The sequence below is a fragment of the Parus major genome, chromosome 12, assembly GCF_001522545.3.
Source record: "Parus major isolate Abel chromosome 12, Parus_major1.1, whole genome shotgun sequence".
In the NCBI taxonomy this organism is placed as follows: Eukaryota; Metazoa; Chordata; class Aves; order Passeriformes; family Paridae; genus Parus; species Parus major.
In genome coordinates, this window is record NC_031781.1 from 5,886,340 (window position 1) to 5,914,306 (window position 27,967).

The window sequence follows — 27,967 nt, forward strand, 5'->3', positions numbered from 1 at the left end:
CCACAAGTGTGTGCTCCCACAGGAGTGGCCCTGGGATGCTCCCACAAGTGTGTGCTCCCACAGGAGTGGCAGGTTCAGTGACCACACATGAAGGCAGGCACAGAGCTGTGGCCACACTGAGGTTACCTGGGTGTGACTCCTCTGAGGAGCTGCCCCGTGCAGAGCAGTGGGCAACTGCAAAGCAAAGGGGTAACAGCCTCCCTGAGTGAAAGGCTGAAAGTACAGCTTTGTCCAAGTAGGACACACGTTCCTCACTGTACCAAACCATGGCAAGTTCACCCCAGTGTTTGGGCCTCAGCATCGTGACAGGATCAGGCAGAGATGCTCTTGCTCCACACTTTCAGCCATCATGAGGCAGAGGTGAGCCCTTGTCCTCCCACACACAGTGAGGAGCCTTGGAGACTTCTCACTGAACATCCACACCTCTGCCTGGCTCGCCTTTGATGCCAAGACACGGCTGTCTGCTGGAGGGCCTGGTGCCAGCCTGTCCTGCAGCCTTGCAGGATGTGCAGCACAGCACCCCTCACACCAGCCACGGGCCTTGTACACAAAACCTGCTCACACTCGAGGCAGATCTTAGGGAGTTAAGAGCATTTTCTTGGCTTGCTGTGCTGGTGGAAGAGCGACTTACAGCACAGCAGATGGATAAAATTCTAATTTGGGTTTCACATGATTTATATAAATAGGCTTAGACGAGGTTGCGCAGAGATGGCGCAGTCATCTGCCAGCCTTGCTCTGTTTACCTCGAGACCCCCTCCTCCCCCTGTTAATGAGCACCCAGTGGTGTCTTGTGTGCTGGCAGTAACGAGTCACCTCAGCTGTGTCACCTCCTGCCAACACCACGGGGCTCAGGGCTGAGCTCCCAGCGAGGCAAAGCAGCCTCCTGCCACCCCACCTGGACACAGCTTTTATGCTCATCCCTCAAGCCCAGAGACAAATTGTTGAGGAGCACACCAGAGTCACAGCTCCCATGGCTGGCTTGGGAGAGTGGGGGAAGGTATGGACCACGCTGCTTCCTGCCCAGGTGAGTGGGAACAAGAGCAGGGCTCTCGCAGGCCCCACTCTCTCCCAGGACACCAAGTTCTGTTGGGGCCTCCCCCCAAGGGTGGGTGGCTCAGAGTCAAGGGACACCAGTGGCCCCACTGCCACCCTCAGGAAAATGAAACAGTAACTCCCTCTCCTCCCCACCAGTGTGTCACCAAGGAGCCTTCACCACATCCTGACAAAAATCATCAAGCGCGCCTTTGTCAGGTTTAGTTAGAAACCTCTTCCTCATCTCCACTGCTCCTCTATCCCTCAAAGGGTGACATGAGCTGGTGCTGCTCTTAAGAAGGGGCTTGTGACAAACAGATGAAGGTCTGGCTCCTGTGGGGCTCCAGAATGCATCTGTTGAACATCTCCATCACACATGGATTATCTCCTAGAAATCAAATGTGACGTGATCCCAGCAGAAAAGGAAGTACAAAACTAAGCTGCTGGTTTCTTTATGTGGTCACCAGAAGCTGGATATGTGGACAGCTGCATCTTCTCAGTGTCAGATACAGCTCAGGGGTCACTCAGGCCTGGTGCAGAGGACAGGGGCAGGGGCTCTGCTTTTAGCAGACATTGACCACCAGATATCCCAAGGTCTGAGATACAGGGGCAATCAAAGCAAAATCTCCAAGTCTGGCCTGAAACTGGAAGTGGGACACAAGTTTCTCCAGTTTGAAGGCCAAAAACCAGACTGCCAAACGGAGTGACACTTCTCCCTGTGGGTCCAAAGTACCCCATGTCACATCATGTCACATTGTCATCTGCCTTTGAGTGCCTTTGGCCCTGGCAAAATGATCATCATTAGAAAGTGGATGCATAGTTTGAGGTAGGAAATGATGGAAACATCATTAAACTAGCCCAGAGTTTGTCTGTCTGCATCGTCATTTTCACCACCTGATTTTCTACAGAAATAAGGTTCTCACAGCCACACCACCCCTGCACCCCTCCTCTCCAACTCTCCTCTTTGGACACTGTCAGCCACACGGTACAGGGGCTCCCAGTCACCATGGGAATGTGAAGTTTGGTGGCTGATGAGAAGGTGATGGTGTGTGTTTAGCTTTTAGTGGCCAGTGAAAGCTCATGCACGTCCTTTACTCCACAACATAAACCCATCGGAAACCAGGCTTTGCTGGTTTCCGCCGCTCGTGGAACAAGTTGTATTATTTGTATAATTGTATCCTAGGAGCCCTAGTTTCTGTCCTGCATAGTCCCTGGCATGAGCAGTATTTTCCACGGTCAGCCTAGAGAGAGGGAGCAGACTTTAACCCCATCAGTGCAAAGAACAGATTCCCACATCAGGTTCTTTCCATGCAACCCTTCCTATGAGAAAAGAAGACCTCCTAGGACCAAGGCACCGTGCAATCTCAATGCCAGCAAGGGGTTGCCTCTAGGAGAGGTGCAGGTGTCTTAGGAACAGTTGGGGACCCTCCTGGGGGACTGCTTGAGCTTTCACAGCTGCTGCAGCCAGTACCATCCTCAAACGCCACCTTCAGCCTGGCCGCTGCCAAAACTCTCTGATGCAGCCTCTTTTTCCAGCCATGAATCATAAACCAGCTCTTCACCAGCTGGGATAAGGCACAGGTCACCAAACAAAGGAAGAAAAAGAGATTTCTCAAGGGCCAAAGCAGATAAGCCCCTATGGTTTGACAAAGCTTCCCTGCTTGTGCATCTGTGCTGGAGGAGAAAAGGGATGTTATGCAGTTGGAAATACCTCTGCCCAAGGAGATGCAAGCAGAGCCAGGTCCTTGCTCTGGGCTACTGTGGAAGGTAACAGAAGCTTTATCAGGTACCTCCAGCTTGAGATGAGGCCAAGCTACACATGGCTTGGAGCTTCTTGGGATCTGAGTCTGGTATGTGCTGAAGAACCCCAGGTCCAGAAGGGGAGGTCTCTGGGGTGATCACAGCCATCCCAGAGCACAGCCACCCTAGTCCTTGTTGTCTGAGTTCATCACTGAGGTCCTCCTTAGGCAGCCAGAGCCACATCAACATTCCCACCCCTGCTTGTTCCTGTTGTCTGAGATCCACCCCTAATTATGAGCAGCAGAGAGAAGGGAAGCACAGAAAGGCTAGAGATTCAGGTCAATAACTGGTGGGATGCTGGGACACCAGCAATTCCTAAGAGAGCTGCAAATGCCCTGCGGGTGGGGGCTAGTAGAGGTGCAAGGTGCAGGACCAGGTGGTCCATGGAACCCTCACCATCAGCACCTCCAAGGACTCAGAGCCAAGCTGGGCTCTTCTCAGTGTGCCATGTGTAGGCCTAAAAAGCTGGACCATCAAACTTCTGTTGAGCTTGGAGGGTGAGTTTGTGCTGCCCTGGGAAAGAAGAGCAAGTGGCAGGTTCAGGGCACTGCCAGCAGCTGGGCAGTGTTCCTGCATTTCCCAGTGCCCACATCAGTGGCAGATGAGAAGCACGTCAGGCAGAAAATATTTGGAGTTTTCTTCTAATAGTTGCTGCCTCTGTGCTGAGGACATGCAAAAAAAAAAAAAAAAAAGGGCTGGATCTTCTGTCTTAACCTTTTCCCACTGCAATGTTTTTAAGTAAAACCCAAAGCATTCCAGAAAAGACTGGGGAAGACACTCACAAACCAGAGAAAATAACTTACAGTTAAAAAGGTTTCAAAACTGGATGATTTAATTGTTTCTGGATTTCGTTTCAATGTTCATTTTTCCAAAGTATTTAAAAAGCACCTACTTAGTAGTAATAGCAAAGATATTTTCTTGGAGAAGTGTGAGTAGCTCGTAGAGGCAATGTTTGAAAAATAATAAAAAATAATAAAACTTTGCTAACTGCCCAGAGCACAAAAATCACATTTGTCTAAGAAATATACTTACAACAGCAGGATTTCACTAGCATGTGAACCAGCAGTTGGTATGGGATCAATCTCTGAGGCTTTCCCAGTGTCTTAGCAATTAAGGGCCATTATTTCAGTCCCAAGCAGTAGAATTTCTTGCATCTTCCAACAAATACCCCGTCATCAGGCTGGAAGCTTTGACAAACAGGACAGCTGATTCCTGCCACAGATCACAAACCTCAGCTTCCCCCTGTGAGTCAACACAGGTGTGAACACTGAAATCACAAATCCAGCCATGCCAGCAGAAAAGCTTGGATTAAGCATCTACTGAAGCCTCTTCCTTGAGCGAGGGACTTTCCTGAGCTTGGTGCTCTGGGTCGCTGCCTCTCCCGTGGGACACAAGGGCATGGAAGCCTGGGTTATTTTAGTCTCCTGTGGAGTGAAGTCACCAGCACTTCAGCTGGTCCCCATTCACAACTCCCCGTTCATTCACTCCAGAGCATTCCCATGGCCAGATGTTTATCACTCTTGTGTCACCCTGCAACTATTTTGCAGGGGTGGTAGGAGTGGCTTTTGGAAGACATTTGAGTACACACACAAATACAGGCTTTGGCTGCTGTGTGTTTGGACAAATAAATAAGTGCAACTAATCAGTAGAAATGTTTTTATGTTAGCTGTGACTGGGAAGAGAGGATCCCAATCCTGCCAGATAAAAAGTCCCCATGGAGATTTCTAAGTGCCCAAAACCAGCTGGACTAAGACCTTGCTTGTTCATCCCATGGATTTGTGTGGGCGAGGAATTTAAAAAATAAAGTTTTTAAAAATAAAACTAAGCAAACAAATAAGCCCTCTGCCTCTTACCTTCACACAGTCTGAACTGCTGGAAGAACAACATGGCTGAGTGTGTTGGACAGCACAGCCCTGAGCCAGGTCTCTACAGCCCTGAGCTGGAGATGCAGCACTGACGGAATGGTTGCTCCTGCAGCTCCCAGCACCCAGAACCAGCAGTTTCTGTCCAAAACAACCACTCATATACATGTATTCAAAAATACCTGAGTTTTTACTCCATTTAGAACACACCTTGGAAAGTCAGCCTGTCTGGGAGTGCTTTTCCTGGCCTCATGGCATGGCAGCAGCAGGCAAAGAGCAGTTCCAGTACAACACCAGTAGTAATGGTCTACCCCAGATAAAGCCGTCCCAGGCCCACTTGCCTTGATGTCCAAAACAGATGTTGGTAGGATCTGATGTTCCTGCTGGTGCTCCTGCTGGTTACAGGCAGTGATGAACTGTTTCCATATCAGAAGAGGGTTTTGAGAAGGCAAATGACAAATCAGCAGCTGCTGCCTGGTGACAACTCAAAATGGAGCAAGGTGGGCTTGTTTTGGAGTCAGGACCTGTACAGGGGAGGCAAAGCACAGCTCAAGCATCCCTAAGTACTCTGAGATCATTGCAGCACCCAGGAAGCCAGAACCCACCCCTGGTCAGGGCAGCCCGTCCTGCTGAGGTCAGTAAGGGCAGATGTGCTCAACACCTGGCAGCAGGTCCCAGCCCTGATCCCTCTGAAACCAGCAGCTAAAGCTCCCATTTAACTTCAATGGAAACAGGATTTGGCCTGGATCTCAACTAAACCCATGACCATCAATGGCTTTGCTTGGGGTTTAATTCCCTGGATTAAAGGGAATTTGCCCCACAGTCACTCAGGGAGCCCCAGCTCCCTGGGCAGAGCTCAGCACCCACCTCCCACCACTGCTCTGCCACAGCCGACGAGAGCAAACCAACCCAAGGGCCCTGGGTTTTAAACAAACAAACAGCAAAAAGAGAAAGAAAAAGAAAAAAAGAAGAGCATTTATTTCCCCTGCAGCTGTGCTCTCCCGGACAGAGGATTTCTGTGGCAGGACAATGATGCTTTATGCAGCAAGGTTAAGTTTCAGTTACTTGAAACTATCAGCTCTTGTGTTCGAATCATCTTATTACCTCCACAATCAAACAAGGCTTCCCCACGGGCAAGGATTCGGTCATGCTGTTTAAACTGGACACAGAAGTCAGGCAGGGCTGGATTTAAAGTGGGAGCTGCCCAAGACTGCTTTGGGAAGGGGGATACAGCCTGTGTGTTATTCATCCTGTTGGGAGAGGCAGGTCCCACGTGCTGAGCCCCATTTGTAAGAAAGAGGAACTGAAAATCAAGCCCTAGAGTTAGGATCTTGGTTCCCAAATGTCCCCTCTGATAGCGATTTACTACCATCTAGCATCAATCTTCATCCTCTCCAAAATACTTAAGGTATCTTCAGATCCAGTGTGACATCTCCACCAGAATTTCACTTCAGCTTTATTCAAGTAAACCTCCAACCCAGTTCTCTCCTGGCAGTTGCCTCTCCCACCAGCAGTTTGGGGAGGGCAGCACCTCTTCTAATTACCTATCCAAATTCTCTTCACGACCCAAGTGGAAAGAATCAGCCCTAGATCCCATCAGCTGCAGTTAGGTTCAGCTTGGGAAGTTACTCAGTATTTGGGCACATCCCACAGTCAGCAGCACATAACATGTGATGAAGCCAATGTGCATTTCAGGGCTGCAAAGCTAAAGAGAGCAGATGCTAAAAGCCTGAGTGGTCCTTGTGAGCTGAGGCTGCAGGGAGGCAGTCAGAGCACAGGGAAGCACATGCTGAATGTCACCTGGGGAGGCCATGGCCGATGGAACGTTGGCATTTGTCCCCCTGCAGGGGACAGGGATTTACAGACCAACCTGGTGCCATGCAAAGGCAGGACAAAACATCCCTCACACTGCACATGTGTGGAAGGCAACATGCAGTGGAACAGGAGGAAAACAACTTGCCTTCATCTTCTTTGCTCATACCAGAGCTGCCGCTCCTCCAGCCAAAACCTGGATCTCTGTCAGCCCCTGTACCGCTGCAGCTTGGCATGGAGCAAGTCTGGGAGCTGTGCTTGGAGCTGCTCCAGCTCTGCACAGGTCTCCAAGGGAAAAATGTGACTCCCATGTTCTGAACATGGAAAAGATGTTGCATTACTAGACCCCAGTGCACAGCCCCTGCTCCCAGGAATTAATGCCTGGGAAGGGAAGGTGGAGGAGAAAGACAGAATTCCCCAGAGACACACATAAGCAGGGAGCTGCTTGGAGCTGTCTTCTGCATGCACCAAAGCACTAAGGAAGCTCCCAAACACACAAAGCCTTTCAAACCAAAAGCCTTTTCCTCCCTCCCAGCTTCCTTCCCAATTCCTTGGGTCTCAGCCCAGGGGAAGGAGGAAGCACAAATGCAGAGGAGTTAAGCAGAACCTTTCTGAAAGCAACATGAACCTTGCTCCAAAGCAGGACCAGCTCTGTGTCCCAGACCCACACACCTCTTCCTGGATCTCCCTTAGCTCCTGTCCTTACAGGCACTACCTGAGCTTGCTGGCTGGCTCCTCATGCCAGGTGACATCCTGCCCTTGCCAGGCAAGCCTCAAACACTCTGCAACGTGGAGCAGAAGCTCAGCTGGGCTTTCTGCACGAGCCAGCTCTGTCTGTCCCTCAAGGGCACCAGCACAGAGCCAGAGCCACTGGTCAGGTGTTCAGGGGATGGCCTAGACATGACCACCATTTCATACATGGATTTCATACCTTCCATCTTCAAGTAGCTCCTAAGTAGCTTGATTTAATGATCCCACACGTTTCCACCCAAGCCCCAGGCTATGGGGAAATTTGCACAGGTGTGGCAGTGTTTCATTACACAGCAAGACAGAACAGCTCCTGGCCCTGTGCACCAGAGCTTCCCAGAGCTTCCAGAGTGCTCTGGATGCTCCCTCTGCTCCACTCCCTGCCCGAGATGCTCCACGTGCAGCCAGCATGAGCCTGGGCACCTCTGAACTCACCAACACTGGGAGAGGGGCCAGCACAGAGTGCTGAGGCTGGGCATGGAGTCCAGCTCCCCTCACTGCTCTGTCTGGTGCTCACCCAGGGTGTGAAAAGGCACAGGGTAAATGAGCTAAATCCTGTAATTATTTAATACAATTAACCACAGGATTGAAGTGGGCCCATTACCAAGGAGATAGGCTGCTAGAAATCTTCCCTGCTCTTCTTGGAGCACCAATCCAAACACAGGAAAGGCTTTGCCATATCTTCCCAGTGGGGGAGTGGAGAGCAGTAGGTCCTGCTTTTTGTTTTGCTTTTGTTTAATTAATATTATTTTCAGAGTTTGTTGATCCTGACTTAAAAGAGAAGCCATGTCTCTTCTCAGGCTCTGGCACTGCAAGATGCCAGCATGACCCCACATTTCTGGACAGGTACTCACACTGGTTTGGATCAAAGCAAGGGAGGCAGCTGCCTTCCACATCCCCATCAACCACTTCCCAGGGCTGTGGACAGCACCTTTCCAATGGGGATACAGAAATTAATTCATTAATTGCTTCCATCCTTTGGTGTTTCAGGTGGGGCAGCTTACAGAACCTTCCATTCTGTATTTCTACACCTCACCAATGCAAAACAGACCACTTTGAAGCATTTTTGGTACTCCAGTGGAGATCTTTTCAATGAATCTGCTTCTCACTCTTGCAAAAGCGAAAGGAATTCTTCCAGGACAGTACACAGTGGATGGGCTCTGGCCACATGCAGCCCTTGCTCCGGGGCTGGAGTGTTTCTGCAATGCTCTTCTGAGGCAATGGTGGGATGCAGAGATATGTAACAGCATACTGAGGCTTGTGTGTTTTCACCAGCAATCAATTCAGCCCATAAAAATCGGGCTGCATGAGGAGATCCCCCCTTGTGCTTGGGGTGCAGCTGGAGAAAAACACTATGACTGTAAATGGGGAAATCCTCACCTCACAGGACTGTGGGGTTCAATAACAGCCATCCTGGGTTCACAGCCAAACAGCCAGTGCCCTCCTGTCCCCTCCTCCAGGGCCATCCAAACCCACCACTGTGACCCACAAGCCAAAACACACCTTGAGGCTCTGGGGACCAAAAGCTACATTGTCATCCCTGGCTGGCCCGTCGTGGAATGGCACCACCTCAGCGTTTGCAAACACTGCCTGCTTTGGGCTATGAGGATGAAGCCATCATTGGCAGTGCTTCTCCTGGGCTCCCTTCCAGCTGTGAGGAGGGGTGACCAATTCCCGGAGCGGCTCTGTGAAGTCATTCTCTCCCAACAGCCCTTCTCCTCCCTGACATCATCAGCCGGGCAGAGCAGGCACAAGAGCGGTCCCCTGCTGCGGGATCTGCTTCCAGAGGCTCCAGAAAGGAAGCCTGGCTGCTCACAGAGTGCGGCTGCGTGCGCCCAAACGAGGGAACCGCCGTGGAGCAGCAGCCCCCCAGGACTCCAGTGAGCTGGGTGACACTGGTGGGAAAAGGCTCAGGGAAAGCAGGAAGGAAACAACTCACCCAGCTCAGTCTGTCCTGAACCTGGCTTGGGAGCACCCTCATACTGCAGATAACCAGGAGCCCGTGGGCTCAGCAAAGCCACTGTCTACCCCAAGGAGAAGATCCTGGAGCAGAGACTCATGTGGTCCAGAGCAGGAATGCATGTGGATGCAGAAACCTTCATTTAAATGAGAGAAACAAGGCATTAGAGAACATCCATCCAGAGGGATTCCAAAAGGAAAGGAGGCACTCATCCCTCACTGCAGCAAGGGTTTATCCTCCGCTCTCTTTGGTGTCCAGTGCAACACCCAGGCAGAGAGGGCAAGGAGCTGTCCTGGGAGGTGCTGGGTGCCCAGGCTGCTGACCCTGGGAATGGGGCATCCCTTAGAGCCACAGAGCAGCTGGGAGTAGCTCCCAAATTAACAGGAGTGGGGGCTGAGCTCCTGTGTTGGAAGTATTTAAAGATTTTTCTGGGCTGGCGTCTTCACCTCCTCGTCCACCCCAGCAGCACCCGCCATGGTTTTACCCAAAGACAGTCCCAGTATAGCTCACCCTGCAGTGCTGGGGCTGCATCCTGCCCTTCCAAAAGCTTTTCTCTGCTCAGGATGCCCCTGCCAACACACCCACAAACACTCACCTTCTGCCCCAGTTTCCAAATCAAATGTTTTAATTTAAGGCTGGATGAATTATTTCAAGTTGGGGGAAAAGATGACAGGCAGAAGCTGGAATTTCTCTGCCTTTTCCCAAAAACTAGCATGAGCCATTTCTTTACTTTTTAAAGTTCTTAAGAGATTAACCAGAAAATTAAAAACATTTGGTCTTTTAATTCCTTCTTCCATTTTTTCCTCTCATTTTTTTGCTATGACAAAAAGCAAAAGAAGAAGAGAATATTGAAACCACTGAAAATCATTTACAAAAGGGAAGAAACTTTCATTTCTCAATTACAACACAAGCAAGATTTTTAGTCTTTTCTTTCCTACTCCTAGAATTCAGCAGAACAGAGAGAGATGTTAAAAAGAATTAGGGGAAAAAAAGCTTGATTCCAGAGATTCTAGCTTCTCATGGCCAAGAGAAGTTGCCAAAACTTACTGATACTTGAAGAAAATATACTAGCACTGAAGCAGTGATGGTGGTGACAATAGCCAGGAATGGATTTGAAATTAATTTGGTTTGATGGTGTTTTTACCATTTTGTGTTCCCTTTCATGAACTGGGGTTCAATAAGAGGCTGCAACACAACCCCTTTGGGGCTCAAAACTCTCAACCAGAGCCACTGACATTTCTCCATGCTGGGGACAGCAGCAAAGCCACCCACAGCTGCTGTGAAGCTGCATAGCTGGGGATTGCTCATTTGACTTCCAAACACTGCAATTTGAGAATAAGCTTCCCCTGAGCAACTTCCATGACCAAGTGCGAGATAATCATGGATCTCTTGATGCTCTGCCAGCAAGAGAAGATGCTCTCAGGAATAACTGGATCTGTCCTGAATGCTGGTGGTCAGCTGCCTGCAGTTTGTTCAGATGGCATGGGGACACCAGCTTAGGAATGAGGTGTCCTTGCATGTCCCAGAGCGACAGAAAGAAAACAGATCACATGAAGGTTGTGTGTAGCTCAACGTGCTTTAGAGGTGCTCTTTAAGGGGCCTACAAGCTCTTGCAAATCAAATGCACCTAAATACCAAACGGATTTCAACCTAATTCCAGAGGTAACACCACCTACTCACATGCCAAAGCAGGGAGCAGACGGCTTGCTAATTAACGTGTCTCCTTCATGAATATTGCACTTCCCGAGGAGGAATTTGGTGCTCAAGCAAAAGGCTGCTGAAAGTGAGCCAAGCTGGGCTGAGCAGCGAGGATGCTTTAAAACTGCTGAGATCCCTCTGGCAGGGCTGGTGCCAAAGCCAGCCCCTGGTTTTCACACCCACTGGGTGAGTCAGTGGGTGCTACCCGGGCACCACCTCCAAAACACACACTCAGCTCACAGCCGCATCTCGGGGGACGCAGCAGAGGTGGTGGCAGGGACGGGAAGGGGAAACACAAACCCACAGGATGTTTGTGGTCCTGAACCTCTGTGACATTTGACAGTACCTGGGGCTTGACCTTTTCTAACCCACAACCAAACCCTTCCCTAGAACCTTCTGGGAGCTTCCTTGGGCTGCAATACCCGCCCCAGCAGTGCCCTATTTCCTGCTGTAAGCAGCCACCTGGGCAGTGTCCAACAGCCCCATCCACACACAGTTGTCACACAGCCCAGGGAAGGGCCAGCACAGCCCCACACACTGTGCTGGGAAGAGACAGCTTTGCCAGCCCCAGTGGAGCCAATCAGGCAGGTTTCCCTCAGCCAGGGCTTCCAAGGCTCTCCCATGATGAAGTATTACCTTGGTCTCTATTTGTTTCCCCTGGCAGCCTCCTTTGATGTTACCCCACGAGACTGAGCAAGAAGCCACCACAGAAACCTCACCAAGATACATCTGGCATTCTCAGAATGCAGCAAGGTTCCTTGGTGCCCTTCCCACACCAGCATCCCCGCTCCCACTTCAGCACAGCTCAGATTCCTGGTCCTCCAAAACCCATGTGGTGCCTAAATCCTGTTGGTCTTGTGTATGGCTCAATATTGAAGTAGAAATTATGCTCCTAAGCCCACCCAGGAACCTCACTTAGTAGCTGTATTTGAACTGGACAAGGAAGGCCAGGTCTGATCACATTAAAAGGGTTCCTGCCTTTTTAACCAACGTGTTGGAACTGCAGTGCTGGGATCAAAGAACTCATCATTTCAGATCCCTGCAAACTCAGCCACAGTGTCGGCAATGCTGGAGAGAAACCAACAATCCCAACAACATCAACCAGCAACCTACCAACAGTCCTATCATGGCCTCATTTGGAAGAGACTTCCAGAGGTACCAAATGGACCCCTTTGGACTACACCACATCTCCAGAGGAGATCATCTTCATCACTGGCCAAGCCAAGAGTTCTGCTCAGCTGCCACTCTTCAGAGATTAAACTCCAGGGCTGTGTGTGAGCTCTCCCCACAGCCTGGCTGTTGGCATTCAGCCCATGACAAACAGTCATCCCAGCAGCAGGCTCCAAGCTGAGACTGGATCCCACAGCATTAAAGCCACTTCTGAGAAAATACACAGCCCATGTTATTACCCCGTGGGATGAGCAGGCTTCAGAGACCTGTTCTGTAGCCCTTTCTGGACAATCACCCTTCAAATTTAGTTCCTACTACACGAGTGCATGAAATCTGCTTGGCAGAGCAAAAAAAGTCCCAGAAAATTCACTCAGTCTTCATTAGCATTTCCAGCATTGCACAAACAGCCTCCCTAGCCACTGGAAAGTCTGCCTTTACCCAGCCAAAATGCTCCTTTGCAAGTCATTTGAGCTCTTACCTCAGAAAACTCCTTTCCTGCCACACACACAGGGAAGGAGCTGTAATCTGATTTTATTATGGTCATGCCTGTGCTGTTGCCATGGAAATGGACACGATGCTACTGGATCTGACTGCAGCACAGCCAGGCACAGGCAGGGACCACAGCCAGGATGCTTGAGGCAGTGCTGCTAGAGAATCCCCCTTGGTCAACTTGCTAAAAAATCCCCCAACCCCCTCAGACCAGGAACTTCAGGGTAGCACCACCAGAGACCACTTGACACTTACAATGGTAGCAATGCAGCTCTCGATTTGTCATTAGTTCCACTGGAAAGTTATTAAGACAAGAGAAAAACATCCCAAGTGTTTCTTGTTCTTCAGGTAACTGCTCAAGGACTTGATCTCTTCTATCATTTGGCCAGTCAAGTCAGCCCTGTGCAGGTGTGACATGGGCCACCACAAGAGGACAGAAAGTCCTAGCAGACTTGAAAAGCAGGACATACCCCAGCCTGATGCACCCTCCTCAGACTTGAACCTGCAAGGGGCAGCCCCTCAGGAAGGTAACAGCAGCCTTGGTGATGGGGGCACTTCCACAGAGCCTGGAGGACAAGCCTAAGTTGTGATAATAACAGAGGCTATAAATTCCTGGAGAAGCCATCCTCTCTTAAGCATGATGGAAACCATCTTTGCCAGGGGAAGCAAAGTTTAAACCATGGCTTGCCAAGGGCTGCCTGCCAGGGAGTGATGGGTCTACACATGCCCCTGATTCTTCTTCTAAGCTCCTGGCATCCCTCACAATTGCTGCTGGAAACAGGACATGCTTCCAGTCAGACACACAAAGGCTGTACTTATCTCTTCCTTCAGGTCTGTGCTGAAGCTCTGTGCTAGGCAGGGCTGGGGACAAGTCCAAATCCAAGATTCAGGCTGTGCCAAAAAGGACCACACTCAATCCTGCAGCAACCTGCCTCAGGGGGCAGGATGGAAAACAGCTGTCCTGGAGCTAAACAACAGCAAGGGCTTTGTAAGCATAGAAAGATGAGAGGCAGACAAGTCCTGTGAGTTTAGGAGTTACCAGCATGTCAAGCAGAAAGGGCTCCACATTCAAGGCCAGATAGCACAGGCACTAGATGAGCACAAGCTCATCTAGTGAATGGGCTCGTCCACGGCAGGGAGCTGGAACTCAATGATCTTTAAGGTCCATTCCAACCCAAACCATTCCATGGCTCTATGATGATGCAGATTGTGAAGGAAAGCAGAATAAAAACTTGATTCACTGAGCACAGAGAGAGAACAAAGCTTCAGCTGTCACATGTGGGACGTGATGAAACAAAAATGCTCTCTAAGGCCAAGGAAGGAAAGAAGGGCATTACAGCACCAACCTGCCCACGGATGTCCAACTGCTCCATCACTCCTGGCTGTGTGGGGAGCGTCAATGCTCCGAACCCCTCAGCCTTGAGCAGCTGGAAATGTCAGGGGTGCACCCAGTGCCTGTCACCGAGGTTCAGCTCTTCATGTGGGCAGGATGGCTTTCAGCATCCTGCCATACTGGAGCCAGCACGAGTGATCTCCCAGGCTGGTGTTGGAGCTGTGGCAAAGGGAGATCCCACATCAAGCACACGGCTCTGTGCTGCACCTCGAGCTGCCAGCCCACATGGCTGAGCTCCCTGCTCACAATTACACATCTGCCCCTTCCTCTGGACCTTTCATCATCCCAGACATGCAATACCAACCAAACCTGGCAACGGACTCTCATTTACCTTCCCAAGGGTTGAAAGAACCTGGCCAGTATTTATAGCAGCAAATCAAGCCAGTAGTGCACTGGCTGCTTTGAGAAAAATAGCTGAGGCTTTTCTGAGTCCAGGATTATTTATTATGCATCAAATTGGATTCCAGCTTCCCTCTTCAATTTTATATGTTGTTTTACCTAAAATATGGATTTTAGTCTATGATGAGGTTTTACTTAAGGATTAAAAAGGAGGACACAGAAGGGCAGAACAGGAGAAACGAAAACAGGAGGATAAAAACAGGCATTCTACCAAAACAACAGAACTTTCAGTGAAGAAGATTTACCCTTGCAGAAACCTGCAAAGGCCAGGACATCAACAAAAATGTCAGTGCATATTTTTTATTAATTACTTCATATGGATTGCTCAATGGATCAAGAACCCAGTTTATACCATCACCTCTACCAGAGCCCAAGTGCCACAGCTGATAGAAAGTGTCCCAAATTGGCTGTGGGACCAAGTATGCTGTCAACCAGAAGGATCCCTCTGGGAGGGCTGGAGCAGGCAGAAGAGGCAGGAATAGACACTTGGCTGATGCAAGGCTCCTGCTCGAAACACCCTGCTCTCCTGTCAGCCACCTGGAGCACATCTGACAGAGCCAGCTGACCGCAGGGCCGTGAGAAAAGGATGGGATCTGCAACTGAATTCCCACATCTATTTTCTCCAGGGCTTGCCCAGGAGTGAGTCATGCCAAGAGGAGGCTTTGAGCAGGGTCTAGACCTGGGCAGATAAAAGCAGTGTTATTTGTGTGTGTTTGCTTGAATCAGCCAGAGAGAAAAGTGCACAACGCATCAATGCTGCAAAATAAATACGGCAGCGTAGAGGCCTACCCAGGAGAGATGTCCTGGGAAATGTTCTTCTTCATTCATCATCTGCCCAGGGAGGAGAAACCACAATGCAAGAACCAGCCTTGGCCAGAGGAGAGATGCCAAGGCACAGGACACCCAAAAAACGGTGGTGGTGGTGGTGGTGGTGCCCAGCACTACACAGGGTTGGGAGAGAAATGGCAGGATCAGATCTTTCTGGCATTGCCCCTCCTGGGTCTTCCCCTTTTCCCTTAGAGAAAGGCATCCCCACAGCAGAACAAAACTCCTCAGAGTCTCAGAGGTGGGAGAAAAAGGGATGATCCCTTCCCCAGCACCAAAAGCAAGGCAGAACTGATGACAGTTACATCTCACTTGACATGAGGCTGCAGTGAGCACATGGCCCCTTCCCCCTCCACCAGGGACCCAGTGCTGTGGGGTCAGGGTCAGAATTTCCCACTGATGCACAAGTACACTCTCCTACAGTGCTGCCAAGCCCTGAATAAAGAGGGGAAACAACCAGGGGAGCTTCTTCCCTGAGCAGAGTCTTTTGGGAGAGCTACGGTAAGGGCCCTAATGCAGTCAGGCAGGCATTTCCCATTTCCCTGGTTACTCCAGCAGTGAATGCTCTCTCCTCTGTGTTACAGGTATTCTCCACTGCTGCAGGATCACGTCAGGACAAGCTCTGCAGTCCCCAGGGCTTGAGCAAGTGCAAGTCAGACAGGCAGAGCCTGAGAGTATCTCTTCCATGCCAAGGGGAGGGAGAGACAACAAGAACCACTTAAATGAGGAAAAACAAGTTCACAAAAGGGGTGCTGCTTCATGGAATCAAATCCACCACAAAAATCCAACCCCAAACCTGATATCAGTATGTTGGTGGGAAGAAGACTACAGAGCAGGCTTAGGATGGAAGACCAGGAAGAGGGAAAGAGCAGCACCTGCAGTAAGGGACCATAATTGGAAAGAGAAGAACCAGGCTGAGGAAGACACCAGGAAAGGCAAGAGACACCTCACAGCAAGAAACAGATGGTCCAAAATGACAGGCAGGTCCTTTCACGTCATGTCAGGCACCCTGGGTAAACACTCACTGCTGACATTTCACACCTACACAAGGCTGCATCATCACATCTCAACACCCAGAAGGGTAGACAACATCCTCGCTGCACTTGTCCCCAGTGACAGGTCCTCCAGCCCAGATCTCTGGAATTAGACTTCAGGTCTGTTCCCTGGAGAGTCTAAGTGGAAGATCTGTGTGTGAGAAAAGGGAGTCTGGTTCAGTTGTGTTGTTGCTCTGAAGAGCTGCTGTGCCTGAGACATTTCAGCTCTGGAGGTCTCCAATTTATTTGGTCACTTTTCCCTTGCTGTTCAGTCCAGGGCAAAAATTTGCAAGGATTTTCTGGGGGCATAAAAGTTCCTGAATTCTCCTTGATTTCCTCTTCAACCCAAGGATCACAGAAGCCTTCCAAGGTTTGTGGTAAAGGGCCACATAACCTGGAAGGGGACACCACAAACATCAACAAGTCATTTTGTCATCCAAGGCCAGAGGGGAAGCACGCAGGTGTCACTAGCCAAGCAGGTAACATCACAGCAACAGCTTGCCAAGCCAGGGTGTATGATTTAGAGAGCCTTTTCCTTCCTGACATCTTAGAAATTAGCTCTGATGTCCTAATGCCTTGATCATTCAAGAGTTTATCTTCCCCCATCTTCATGAGCTTCAACACAGGACAAACTGAGCTGCTTCTTACTTGACTGAAAAAAATGCTGAATAAAACAAGATGAGTAGGATTTCGGAACTGGGCAAAATGGATTCAGATCTTGCTGGAAGCAAGAGGAAGTTGCACCTGGATGCAATTCCAAGGGAGTGCTTTGAGCACAGAGGAGAAGCAAAAATCCCAGAACTGCCCTGACCAAAGCCAGGCTAAATCTGTGTTGGGCTCAGGGTTAAAGGAAGTGACATTTTTTTTGCAAAATTGCTGTTCACCCGAATCTTTCACCCAACTTCACTCACAGCAAATCCATAGATGCTGGCTGGCAGCAAATGCCATCTTGCTGATGCTGCAGAATGACTCCCACCAAAGTGATAAATTGACTCCCAAAATTTCCACCTTTGCTAAAAAAAAATTTTCCTCAATGCTACCCAACGAGAAGTCTATTATATTTCAACAAGAGCAAGGAAATCATAACCACCTGTCCTTTGGAAGGCTGAGAACAACCAAGCAATAAGAAACAACCAATTTCAAACAGGACAATAAATTTTCTCTTTGTCATAAAAAAAACAGTAATTTTTTTTTCCCTCAAAGACCCCAGAGGTCTCTAAATATGAATGAAAACCAGAAAATTGCTGCTTGATTCCTCCTCCACAACACAACTGAGTATATAGAAACATCTATTGTATCTATGTAACAGAGAAAAAAAATCAGAATTACCTCTAAAAGAGCAATGAGGCTCCAAGTTCCTGATAACGGATGTGGCCATTACGCCTCATACCTGCATTGCAAAATGACTTTGTGCTAAGGGTAATTACTACCTCCCACCCCAAAACATTTCTATCAGATCTGGAGTCTGCGGGAAAACAAAGGCACTTTTTATGGGAAAAGATTCACAGTTGTTTTTCTATCCACACATGTCAGAATTGGAGTGGGAAATTAGGAAAGACAACTAATCAGAGAATGCAATAGTGTAACTATTTCCACCAAGGTACTTGTCCATCCTTGCCCAGTGACTGTGTACCCTGGCATGGCTCACAACCCACCTTGGTCCTGGGCAGAGGCACAGTTTTGTGTGTAGCATGTACTTCAAACACTTCCTCAACACCTGCAACAGGTATGACACATTTCCAAGAGCCATCAGCTCTACCTCAGCTCTCAAGCACCTCAAGAAAGGCAGTCAGCATTTCTTCTAGACCCACCTCAGTTCCTGATGGAAGGTACATAACCATGGCACACTCAGCACTGCCTCCAGTGACATCAGCTCCTTCAGCTTGGAAGCCAAGGAGTTTTACTGACCTGGGTCATAAAATTTAATAACTGTTAGACCTCTGAAACAGCCCACACAAAATGAGCTAGTGCAGAAACACTGGATGGGCTTTGAGAAGAGCAGGCATCTGCCCTGGGCTGAGGACATTCTTGCTGCAGTAAAACCCAGCTCCTTCAACAAGAGCTTACACCAGTTAAGGGTTTCCTCACAGTGCAGATGTTCTGTTCCAGAAAACTGGGGTGAAGCTGGAGGGCCACGCTCCCTAGCTTTCACTCACTATATTCTGAGTGCCATTTTCAGCACCACAACATGAAACCTCACTCTCTAGGCCAGTACACAGACTCCAAGCAGGGGGTCCAGGGGAAGAAAACAGTTGAAGTCAGACAGCCCAGAGGTTTTCCACAAGTATCATGTACCAAAGACAAGTTATTGCAAGCTTCCCTTCACAGGCATTTGCTGCTCACCCAGCCACACCACAGCAACCACCTGGTAAACTCACTTCTACTCAAACCTGTAAGCTTTTGTTGCAGAAGGCACAACTGAGGGCATTTAGATAAGAGATGGCATTTAAGATAAGAGAAGGTATGATAATCTCCTGATTATGCCTCCCATGCAGCCTAATCTGTCCCCACAATCTGCACACAGAGACCACCAAAGCACTGTTCCCACACCGCTGGATGACCCACGGACCCCCAGGCAGGATCCAAGGAGCGCTGGGTGATGAAGGGCAGATGAAGTGCACACAGCTTGGCCAACCTCATCTGCCTTTGATCTGCAGCTTATTGTCTTGGCATGGTTTAGGGAGCTAATCCTCCCCTGTGGCTGGGGGAGGACACGACCTCCCCAGCTTCCTTCAGCTGCACAGCCCCACACAGCATGGGGTGGGGGGAACTGAGCTGCCTGGGGGCAGGTCAAGCTCACAAGCTCAGGGGAAGTGTTGAGTACATCCAAATTGTGTGGCTTTTGTCTGAAATCCTTCTACTCCACAGCAGCCAGCCTAAGCAGTAGGAGCCTCACCTCCTGGCTCCTTCCCCTGCCTATTGCAGCAGCCTCTCCTCGTGCCCTGAGCCACCATGGGCAATGGTGAAAGTGTGGGTGTCACCCCAAACGCATTAGAGAAAGATGTATCACTGCCTGAGCAACCCACTTTGTGCAATGCAGGTGTAACACAACCAACCAGGGCAGATCTCATCAGCACGAGCTCCGTGGGTCAGGTTTGAGAGGTGACTTCACACTGCACGTTATCAGGAGCGCGCCATGTATGGCACTTGCTGGGCAACAGGAGATGCTTTCTCTTGCACTCCAAGAGCAAGCCAAGTCACCAAACCACACAGTACTGATGGTAGAAGACCTTGCTGCCTGCCCCCATCCCAGCATCCTGCTTGGAATGGCAAATTCCCACCAGCCTTGGCTGATGAGAGTAGCGGGAGCATGGTGAAAGGCTGGGAAGGAAAACCTACATTTGGGATTTGCACCTGAAGCCCACCACCAGGAAAACCAGTCTCAAATTGGTGGTGATAGTCTGTTCCACACCTGATGCTTGAGGAAAGATGTGGCTGTCAGGAACTGCAAATCCTAGCAAATTCTGAGCATATTCAGGGTGAGCCAAGAAAATGGACTTGAGGCAAGGACACACTCCTGGTCACTCAGCACAACACAATAGGGAGAAAGGCCTTCTATCAAGAGAGGCAGCCTGCAGGGAAGAAAAAAAGGAGAGAAGGATCCCGCCCTTCTCAGAGGTCTCCAGTGAACCTAATAGGCATGAAACCCTCAGGAGACAAAGAGGAAGAACACACAAAATCCAAGTGTAGAAACCATCCTGTGAAGAGTCAATAAGGGAGGTGGTTTGGTGTGGGAGACAAGAAAGCCTCTTGAGAAAGCGCTTGAGAGATGAGGCGCAAGATGCACAGGAAATGAAACAGCACCCAGAGCTCTGCACCTGGGCTGTCACCCAACCAAACACATTTCAACACTACCATGAGCTATTTCCTCAGCCAAGCACAGACACTGGTGAGGGATGCAGGCAACTGTGAGGACATGTCTTTAGGATGCTGTTCTGCAATCTCCAAAGAGACTGGTTCACCCTCAGCAGCCTCTGTTTTGACTGACATTTCCATCTCCTGGACTGTAGCAACAGAGGGGAGAACATCACCACGGTGGGGTTTCTTGTAGCTTTCCACACAAGAAGGTCTTTCATCAGTAGCTCTGGTACCGCTTAGCTTTGACTTCCACACCACCCCTTTCATAGAAATATTACCCCTGTCTATGGAGAAAAAGGCCTAGGTCTCTGGGGTCAAATCACCAGCTCCAGCTCAGGACAGGGAGTCCAGAGCCAAACCAAACTTTGGCTGCAACACCACATCCCTACCCAGCGCCCAAACTCTGGGGCGCCTTCCAGCAGGCAAAGCCACAAGTGTCCCACAGGATGGCCAAAAGAAACAGAAACACAGGTGCTGATCTTGGCTCAGGCACTGCAGCTGCTAAGCTGAGCTCCACACAGGCTGCAAAAGCCAGCTGAGGCAGGGCAGAACAGCTGGATGCTCCAGCCACGCCACACTCCCACTGCCAGCAGCACCCAGCCAGCTTCAACCAAACCTGCCTCGCCACGTCCCAGCTGGAGGTCACAGCACAAGTACCTGCAGGCTTGTCATCTTGGTCTGAACCAAGTCACTCCACCCTCCAGTGAGTCAGGATCCCTGCCCATGAAGAGTGTCAGAGTATGACCTCTCCTATCTCACAGGTCTCCAGCAAAGATCCCAAGGATGCCTGAGCAACACTGGGATTATGAGATACCCCATCTATGTGACAGCTTCCACCAGACAGGAGAGCAGAGAAACCTTCCAGGAGGGATGTGGTGGGGCTCCAGGATTATCAACTGGAGAAAAGGATTGTTTCCAGCACTGTCCCAGACTGTTGGATGTAGTTTGACACAAGTGATACATGATTTTCCCTCTAGCCCTATGTTGTCTCACAGGACTGGCCGTGAAATTCTTTTGAAAGCGGTTTTGCAAAACCCACCAACTGGGACCTCAGCAGAAGCCCATGGTTGCCAGGGTGTGATGAGAAACACAGAGCACACAGCTCTCAGTCAGATCAAGCTTCTTGAGAGGCTACAGGAACATAGAGGCAAACAAAAATCAGAGTGGGCCCATAGCCCCTGCTGAGCTTTTCAGGGGGCTGCAGACATGTTTTTCCTCTTAAATTTTCACATTTGCTGCTTTCCTTAGCATTCCTGACATGTTTTCCTGGCTTTACCTGGCTGTCATGATAGAGGGGAATGAGAGGTTTCCAAGGGCATGTCATCACTCTGGGCCAGAGTCTGTACCACCTGATGGACTTCAGCCCTGCATGAGAACAAAAGACCGCAAAATTAAACATGACCTAACAAAGCCTCCTGGAGAAAACATCTTCCACACTTTGCACCACCAGCCCATTTTTTTCAGACGTGGCAGGACCCATTTGACCACCAGCTACAGGGACAACATGCAATATAACCTGCAAGGCCACAGGGCAGCTTTATATCCAGCCAGGATGAAAATTCAAGCAAAGAAAATGCTTAGGAAAAAGGAAAAACAGTGTTGTGACTGAGAGGAAAGGAGGCATTAGAGCCTCTCCAGCACAACAGCCCTATAAATGATTGCAAAGATGCTGTGTTGAGTCAAGACTAATTTCACTGCTGTGTCTCTGCACTCACGTGTTTTGCATTTGGACCCCTCATCAGAGCTGATAACCTTGAAGGGGCCTCCTGAGCCATCTGGCTCCAACCCCAGCTCTGAGCAACCTTCACGTAGGTACCTGATCTCCCCTCCAGTGAGGCAAAGCTCCCAGGCAGCCAGCTGGAACTTCACTACTCAATCTGTGCAGCTGGGAAGGCAAAGGGTTAAACCCCTTCCAAAACCCCTTTTGTTTAGCCACGGGGGCTCATTTTAACTAACCCCAGGGATTTCAGTGGAGTTATTAGTTAAAGCAGTGCAGATAGATGTGGATGGATTATAGCAGCACTGCTAAGTTTGCCAAAGAACTGACTCCAGAAGAACTGATGCAAATGTTCTTAAGAACAATTTCCATGCATCTTAAGAGTGAGCAACAGCAAGAAAGGAAAAAAAAAACTTAATTAAAGAGTTAAATCGTATAAAATTTCTCACTCAATGAAAACAAAGATTTTCCTGCTCAGCAGGAAAAAAGCAAAGGGATCCTAAGGAGAGGAGTGGCCAACAAAGGGTTGCTCTGCACATTCCAAAAGCCACAGCTCATCAGAAGCCCTGGGGTGATTTTCATGCCTTGGGGAAAGCAGAAATACCTGAGGAGGAGGTGGAGCCGGACTCAGCATCTCCCTGGTGGGCAAGAAAGGAAAGTCTGACTAGTCTGTGCAGGCAGGAGGGTTTCAGGATGGAGGCAGGTTACAGGTAGCCACAGGAGAGCTAAGTATGCCATACATCAGGAATAAAGCTGGTTCACTGCCAAATCCTACTCTGGCTGCAGAGGCTGGGGGAAAGATGCTCACAGTGAGCTGTGTTTGGTCCAGGGTGGCGGGAAGCTGATGAAGGATAGGAAGGGGTCCCTAGGACATTAAACAAATTCTGGGATAAGAATCACAGTCATGCTTTTAAAGAGGTTTCTGTCAAGGCCACAGCATGCACTTGCTCCTGGGCTTGGTGGCTGCACTGCCTTGCCACTCACTGCAAGACACAGACACACTGGTTCCAACCACGGGAGTCACAGTCCCTTTGTCACTCACTGAGCCTTGAGCTCTCTGAACACCTTAGATACCACAGCATCCATTACATGCCAGTCTTGAAGAGAAGAAAAATCTTCTCCAGTGTCTGCTGGAGATTTATCATTTGGCATTTCAGCACCTCTCCACCTGCAGCAACTTCTTCCAGAGCCTGGGCTCCCAGGACAGGGCCAGAGCAGCTTGTTGCAGGATGAGTGGCAGCTGATCCCACAGCTCTTTGATCCAGACTGTGAACTGCTGGGGTGGATTAAGGAAAGAGGACTTCAGCTGACCTTCATTAACTTTCTGTTGCTCCTTTCCCAACTTGTAAATTAGCAAGTATTTGCATCCAAAAGGCAGGCAAGCCAACTGCTGGTGTTAGGGCAGAGGCGCTTTGCAGAGGGGGCAAAGGGGTTTTCATTTAAGAGAGAGGAGAAAAAGACTTTCCTGTCTACTGGGGCCAGGCTGGAAAATCCAGACAACACAGATGCAACCCGGCTTTCCCCTCCCCTCTGGTGCCACAGTGGTGCCTGGTACAGGGCTGGCCAAATGACTATGTGATATTTCAAAGCTGCCTCCCAACTTCAATAGGTGGGAGAGCAGGAAGGAAAACAGCCCCTCAATCACCACACCGATTTTCACTGCTATTAAATATAATCATCTCTGCTCTCTTTCATCTTCACTTCTCCTGTGAGCTGGCAATGAAGGCAGCACACAGTGAGGAGAGGCAGAGTCGGGGAATCACAGCAAAGAACGTAACCTCCAAAATGCTCTGCCAACCCATGGGCAGGGAGCACAGGAAACAGGAAAACCAACAGACCCACTGCTGTCAAAGGCTGGGAAAAGGGACCAAGCACAGAAACTTGCTCAGCTTTGTTTCTTGCCCTCACCACAGCTGCAATGTCTCCAGAGCACTCTGAGCCTGCTCAATACCACCAACAGCCCCTCTCAAAGGTATCCTAAGAGTTTTCAGCATCCTCTGCAGCACAGAGCATGGACCACGCCTCCCATCTCCCACCTGGGCTGCCAAATTTAGAACACCAATCTCATGGCCCGTCCTTATTTCCAGCCCTGCTTCACTGTGTGACCTGCAGGTACTCAGGCGAGAATTTCCACTTCTGCCCCCTTCTTTATCACCTGGGCTGCTGTGAAGGCAATTTCATGGACAATCCACCTCTTTGTGCTCAGGTGAGCTCCTCTCCAGCAAAGATGCTGGGCTGATGGGAAAGGCCATGCAAGTGGGCAGGTTTTCACTTTTTCTCAGCACACCTTGCTCCAGACACTTTGTGGTAAGTGTTCCTTTTTAAGATCTATTGATTTAATAAATAATAGAGTAAAAGAAAGAAACACATCACACAAATACACTGGTCAAATCATCTCTCCCTTAGGAAACAAACAGGAGCTACAAAGAAAAAAATAGCCCAGCAGTCGAGCATTGATCTTTAAGCAGGAGATCAAGTGGCATTAGAGTTATTTGTCAATTAACAGCACATAGAGCCAGATTCAAACAGGTCACCTTGGGGGTCTTGCTCCACACACAAACAGGAGTCTTGAAGCCTGCCTTTCTCACTCCAGGAGCACTCAGCAGTTTCTGCAACACCACAGCTACCTCTGTCTTGGTTCTACTGATGTCCACATCAGTCCACAGGGGACAAGTGCCAAAAGACAAAATCTTCATCCCTAACTCCTGGAAAAAGTTCCCAGCCTAGGGAACCCAACATGGAAGGAGAAACTTTTCCAGCCACAGGCCTGTATCACAAAACTCTAACACAGAAATCAACACCTACTGCTCCCAGGATGAAAAGAACAGTATCTTCTGCAGTAACCACAGCCTAGAAGAACAAAAGGAAAAGGATATTCCTAGGCTTTCACAGGATGAAAACCATTTCAGCTGACCCTGGTTAGCACAAGGTGCCTGCTTCACCACACAGACCAGGTGTAACAGCAGACAGGAAGAGCCTTTGTGGCTGTTACAGCATCTACACGTGGCAGAGTGGATTCACACGAGGGGAACTGCAATGTCCCCATTGTCCCCTGCCCATACCATGCTGCCAGGATGATCTCCTGGTGCCCAGCACACTCCAAGGTGCTCATTTCAGCTGAAACAGGCAAAGTCCTCCCTCCAGTTGGAAGAGCTGCATACCAAAGCTCAGCTCTGGCTGTGAAAACGTGAGGAGGGAATCATTGCCAAGAGCAGCCACTCCAGAGGGAAGTGAGGCCATGCAGGAGCTCCATCCAAGCAGCTGCTTAGTTTAACCCTTTCAGTCACCAGCTGCAAGAACAGCTACCACCAGTGGCACATGCTCCACAAAGCCACAAGCCCTCGCAGTAAAGCAGGATCAGCCTCAGAAGCATTCCACACTGGAAATTTGCAGAAATCCTTGTGCCAAGCAGAGCACCACGGTATCCTCAGCTTGCCTGGTCTCTGGAAGGCAGCAGTGAGTTATTAGCTGCATGGAAGGTGCCTGCAGGGAACAGAAACAGCGAGGGAGAACAGGGGTGACAGGTTTTTGGCACAGGGTCACGGCACTGATTCAAGCCTAGCATTTCTGTGACAAGAGAATGGTGTGTTTCCAGCTGTATTGCATTATCAGGGAGGAAGGGCTGGAGTGAGTATAAAGAAATCTAAAGGTGGTCACTGAGGAAAGACTTCCTTGCAGATGGCAAATTCGTCGAGCAGCAGTCACCTGGCCTATCTCAGCTGCAACTAAGCAGAAAATGACCCTCTGCCAGAACACGTTCAGGTGTTCAGAATGCTCATCCCCCACCAGAAACCACCCCACAGCACTCTCCCTGCTTGCTGGCTTAGCCATGTACCTTCCCCTTTACTCAGAACTGATACCAGACAACTTCAAACCCCACCTGAGGCAACAACCACCACTTGTGCAGCACAAAGGCTCTAAGCACACCTTTACCAGCAGCACTGGCTGCTGTGCTACAAGGAGACAGGGAGAAAGTAAGGGATGCCAGACACCTGTGCCCTGGAAATCCATCACTCTCTTCAGTGACACCCCACATGCAAATCTCTGACAAGCTCTTCTTTCATGGAACCTGTACCTTGACAGAGGAAGTAATTTATAGACATCTCCCCTGACAAGAGCAGGGGGACTGAAGAGTGCTGCCTGCCTGCAGTGACAGCTCTGTTGCAGAGCTACAAATCCCAGCTTTCCCTGAGACATACGTAAAATTTCCTACAGCACACTAAATCCAGGTCAAATACACAGAGGAGTATCAATAAGAGAATCTTTCCCAACTGATTTCCTTTCCAAAACTACAGTTGATTAGGTCCTGCCACTTGAGAAGCACTTGCAGACCAACCGTTTCTAAAAGCAAGGGAAGAAACAGAGCCCTGCTCTCACGTCAGAGTGACAAACCTTTGTAAAATGATTCGCTTCCCTCCCCTCCTACTCACTCGTGTTTCAAAAAACATTTCCTTCAAAAGCAGCTCTTTAAAGAGGTTATATAATAAGTGATTTGTACCACGAGGCTGGCTAGTTTTAGCCCAGCTACTTAGATCATAGTTGGATTTTATTTCCTGGTTAGCTGGTGGACTCATGTCCAGTGACGAGCCTGTGGGCAGAGGATGCTCCTGGCCATTGCATTTCCTGGCCAGAAGAGTCAGTACCACAGTGCTCTCCTGTTTCTGCCTATTCAGTAATGAGCTCTGCTGTCCAATTCCAGCTCCCAGACAGGAAGGAAAGTGGGCAGTGCTTGAAGATTCTTACTTTTTCACAGATCACGGTTGTGTTTAACATGCTCCACACTCACAGCAGCCAAAAAGCCATTTGCAGCAGCACCGGGCTCCCCAGGGGCCAATCTCGGCACAAAGAACCCTTGCTGAAAGTTTAGTGAGGTCATATGTCTGGCAAATGTAATGGCAACAAATTAAACTACTTTTTTAAGAACTTGGCTTCCACAGTGCCTTGGAGATCCAAAACAAAATCCTTAACTCTTCATAGCCTCCCCCTGCACACAGCTCACCACATGAGGTTTTCAAGGCAGGATTTGTCCTCAAGCAGAGCAGAGGCCATGTCAGCCCAAGGACAGGGCACAGGCTGCTCCTCACTTGGCTGCTCCACTGCTCCCCAAGTTAACAGCTTCACAAATGGGACATGGCAGATGTGCCCACATAAAAAAAAAAAGATCATGAATGTAAAAATATAAGTGGGTTTAACTCACTCTGGAGGCTACTCTCTCCTCAGCACTCAAAAACTGTGGTGCTTAGTGGATAAAGCATGGAGCCTCAGGACAAGACAAGCAACAGGATTTGGGCTCCTCAGGTTTTTTTTTTTTTTTTTTTTTTGAGGGTGTTGCTCAATCTTTGAGCACAAGGATTCAAATGTCAGTCTTGTAGTTTCCAAGCCTTGCCTGCCTCTCAAGCAATAGCCAGCCTTCAGAAGTGCTGGTACATTTTAAATCCTAGTCCAGGTAAGAGGGTTGTAAGGGGGAAAATGAAGTTGCTAAGGTTTAGGACAAAGAAGATAGATAATACTGTCAAAATCTTTTCAGATTACCTTCCTTGCCACCTAAATCATATAGAGGTTGTAGGATTCCCTCTCCTCCTGACTTCCCACTCCCACCCACCCTGGGTTACGTCTACAACAACAACATGGAACAAGAAGTTAAGAAAAGCAATTTTCCCAATCTGCTGCTTTTGACTGGGATAGTGTTATTTTTCTACCCAGTAGCTCCTGTGGGGCTGTCTCAGGTTTGTGCTGGTAACAGAACTGATAACTCAGGGATGCTTTAGCTGCTGCTGCTGAGCAGTGCTTATACAGAGCCAAGGCCTTTTCTGCTTCTCACCCCAGCCCAAGAGAGGAGGCTGGGGGACAAGGAGCTGGGAGGGGACAACCAGGACAGCTGGGCCCAGCTGACCCAAGGGATATTCCAGACCATGTGGCACCACGCTCAGCACATAAAGCTGGGGAAAGAGGGAGAAAGGAAGGGCATTCAGAGTTATGGCATTTGTCCTCCCAAGTCACCATTACATGTGATGGAGCCCTGCTGTCCTGGGGATGGCTGAACACCTGCCTGCCCATGGGAAGTGGTGACTGAATTTCACATTTTGTTTTACCTGATCAACTGTCTTTATCTCAACCTACAAGTTTTCTCACTTTTAGTCTTCTGATTCTCTTCACCATCCCACCTGGGGT

General features: G+C 49.5%; 1 long non-coding RNA gene across 1 annotated transcript; it reads right to left on the reverse strand.

Moving 5' to 3' along the window:
* Positions 1 to 3,642: 3,642 nt before the first annotated feature.
* Positions 3,643 to 27,151, reverse strand: LOC117245069. The gene is made up of 2 exons (XR_004499236.1): positions 21,356 to 27,151; positions 3,643 to 5,218 (listed from the first exon to the last, which is right to left on the reverse strand). It is a non-coding gene; the product is annotated as an uncharacterized LOC117245069 (long non-coding RNA).
* Between the last annotated feature and the right edge of the window lie 816 nt (positions 27,152 to 27,967).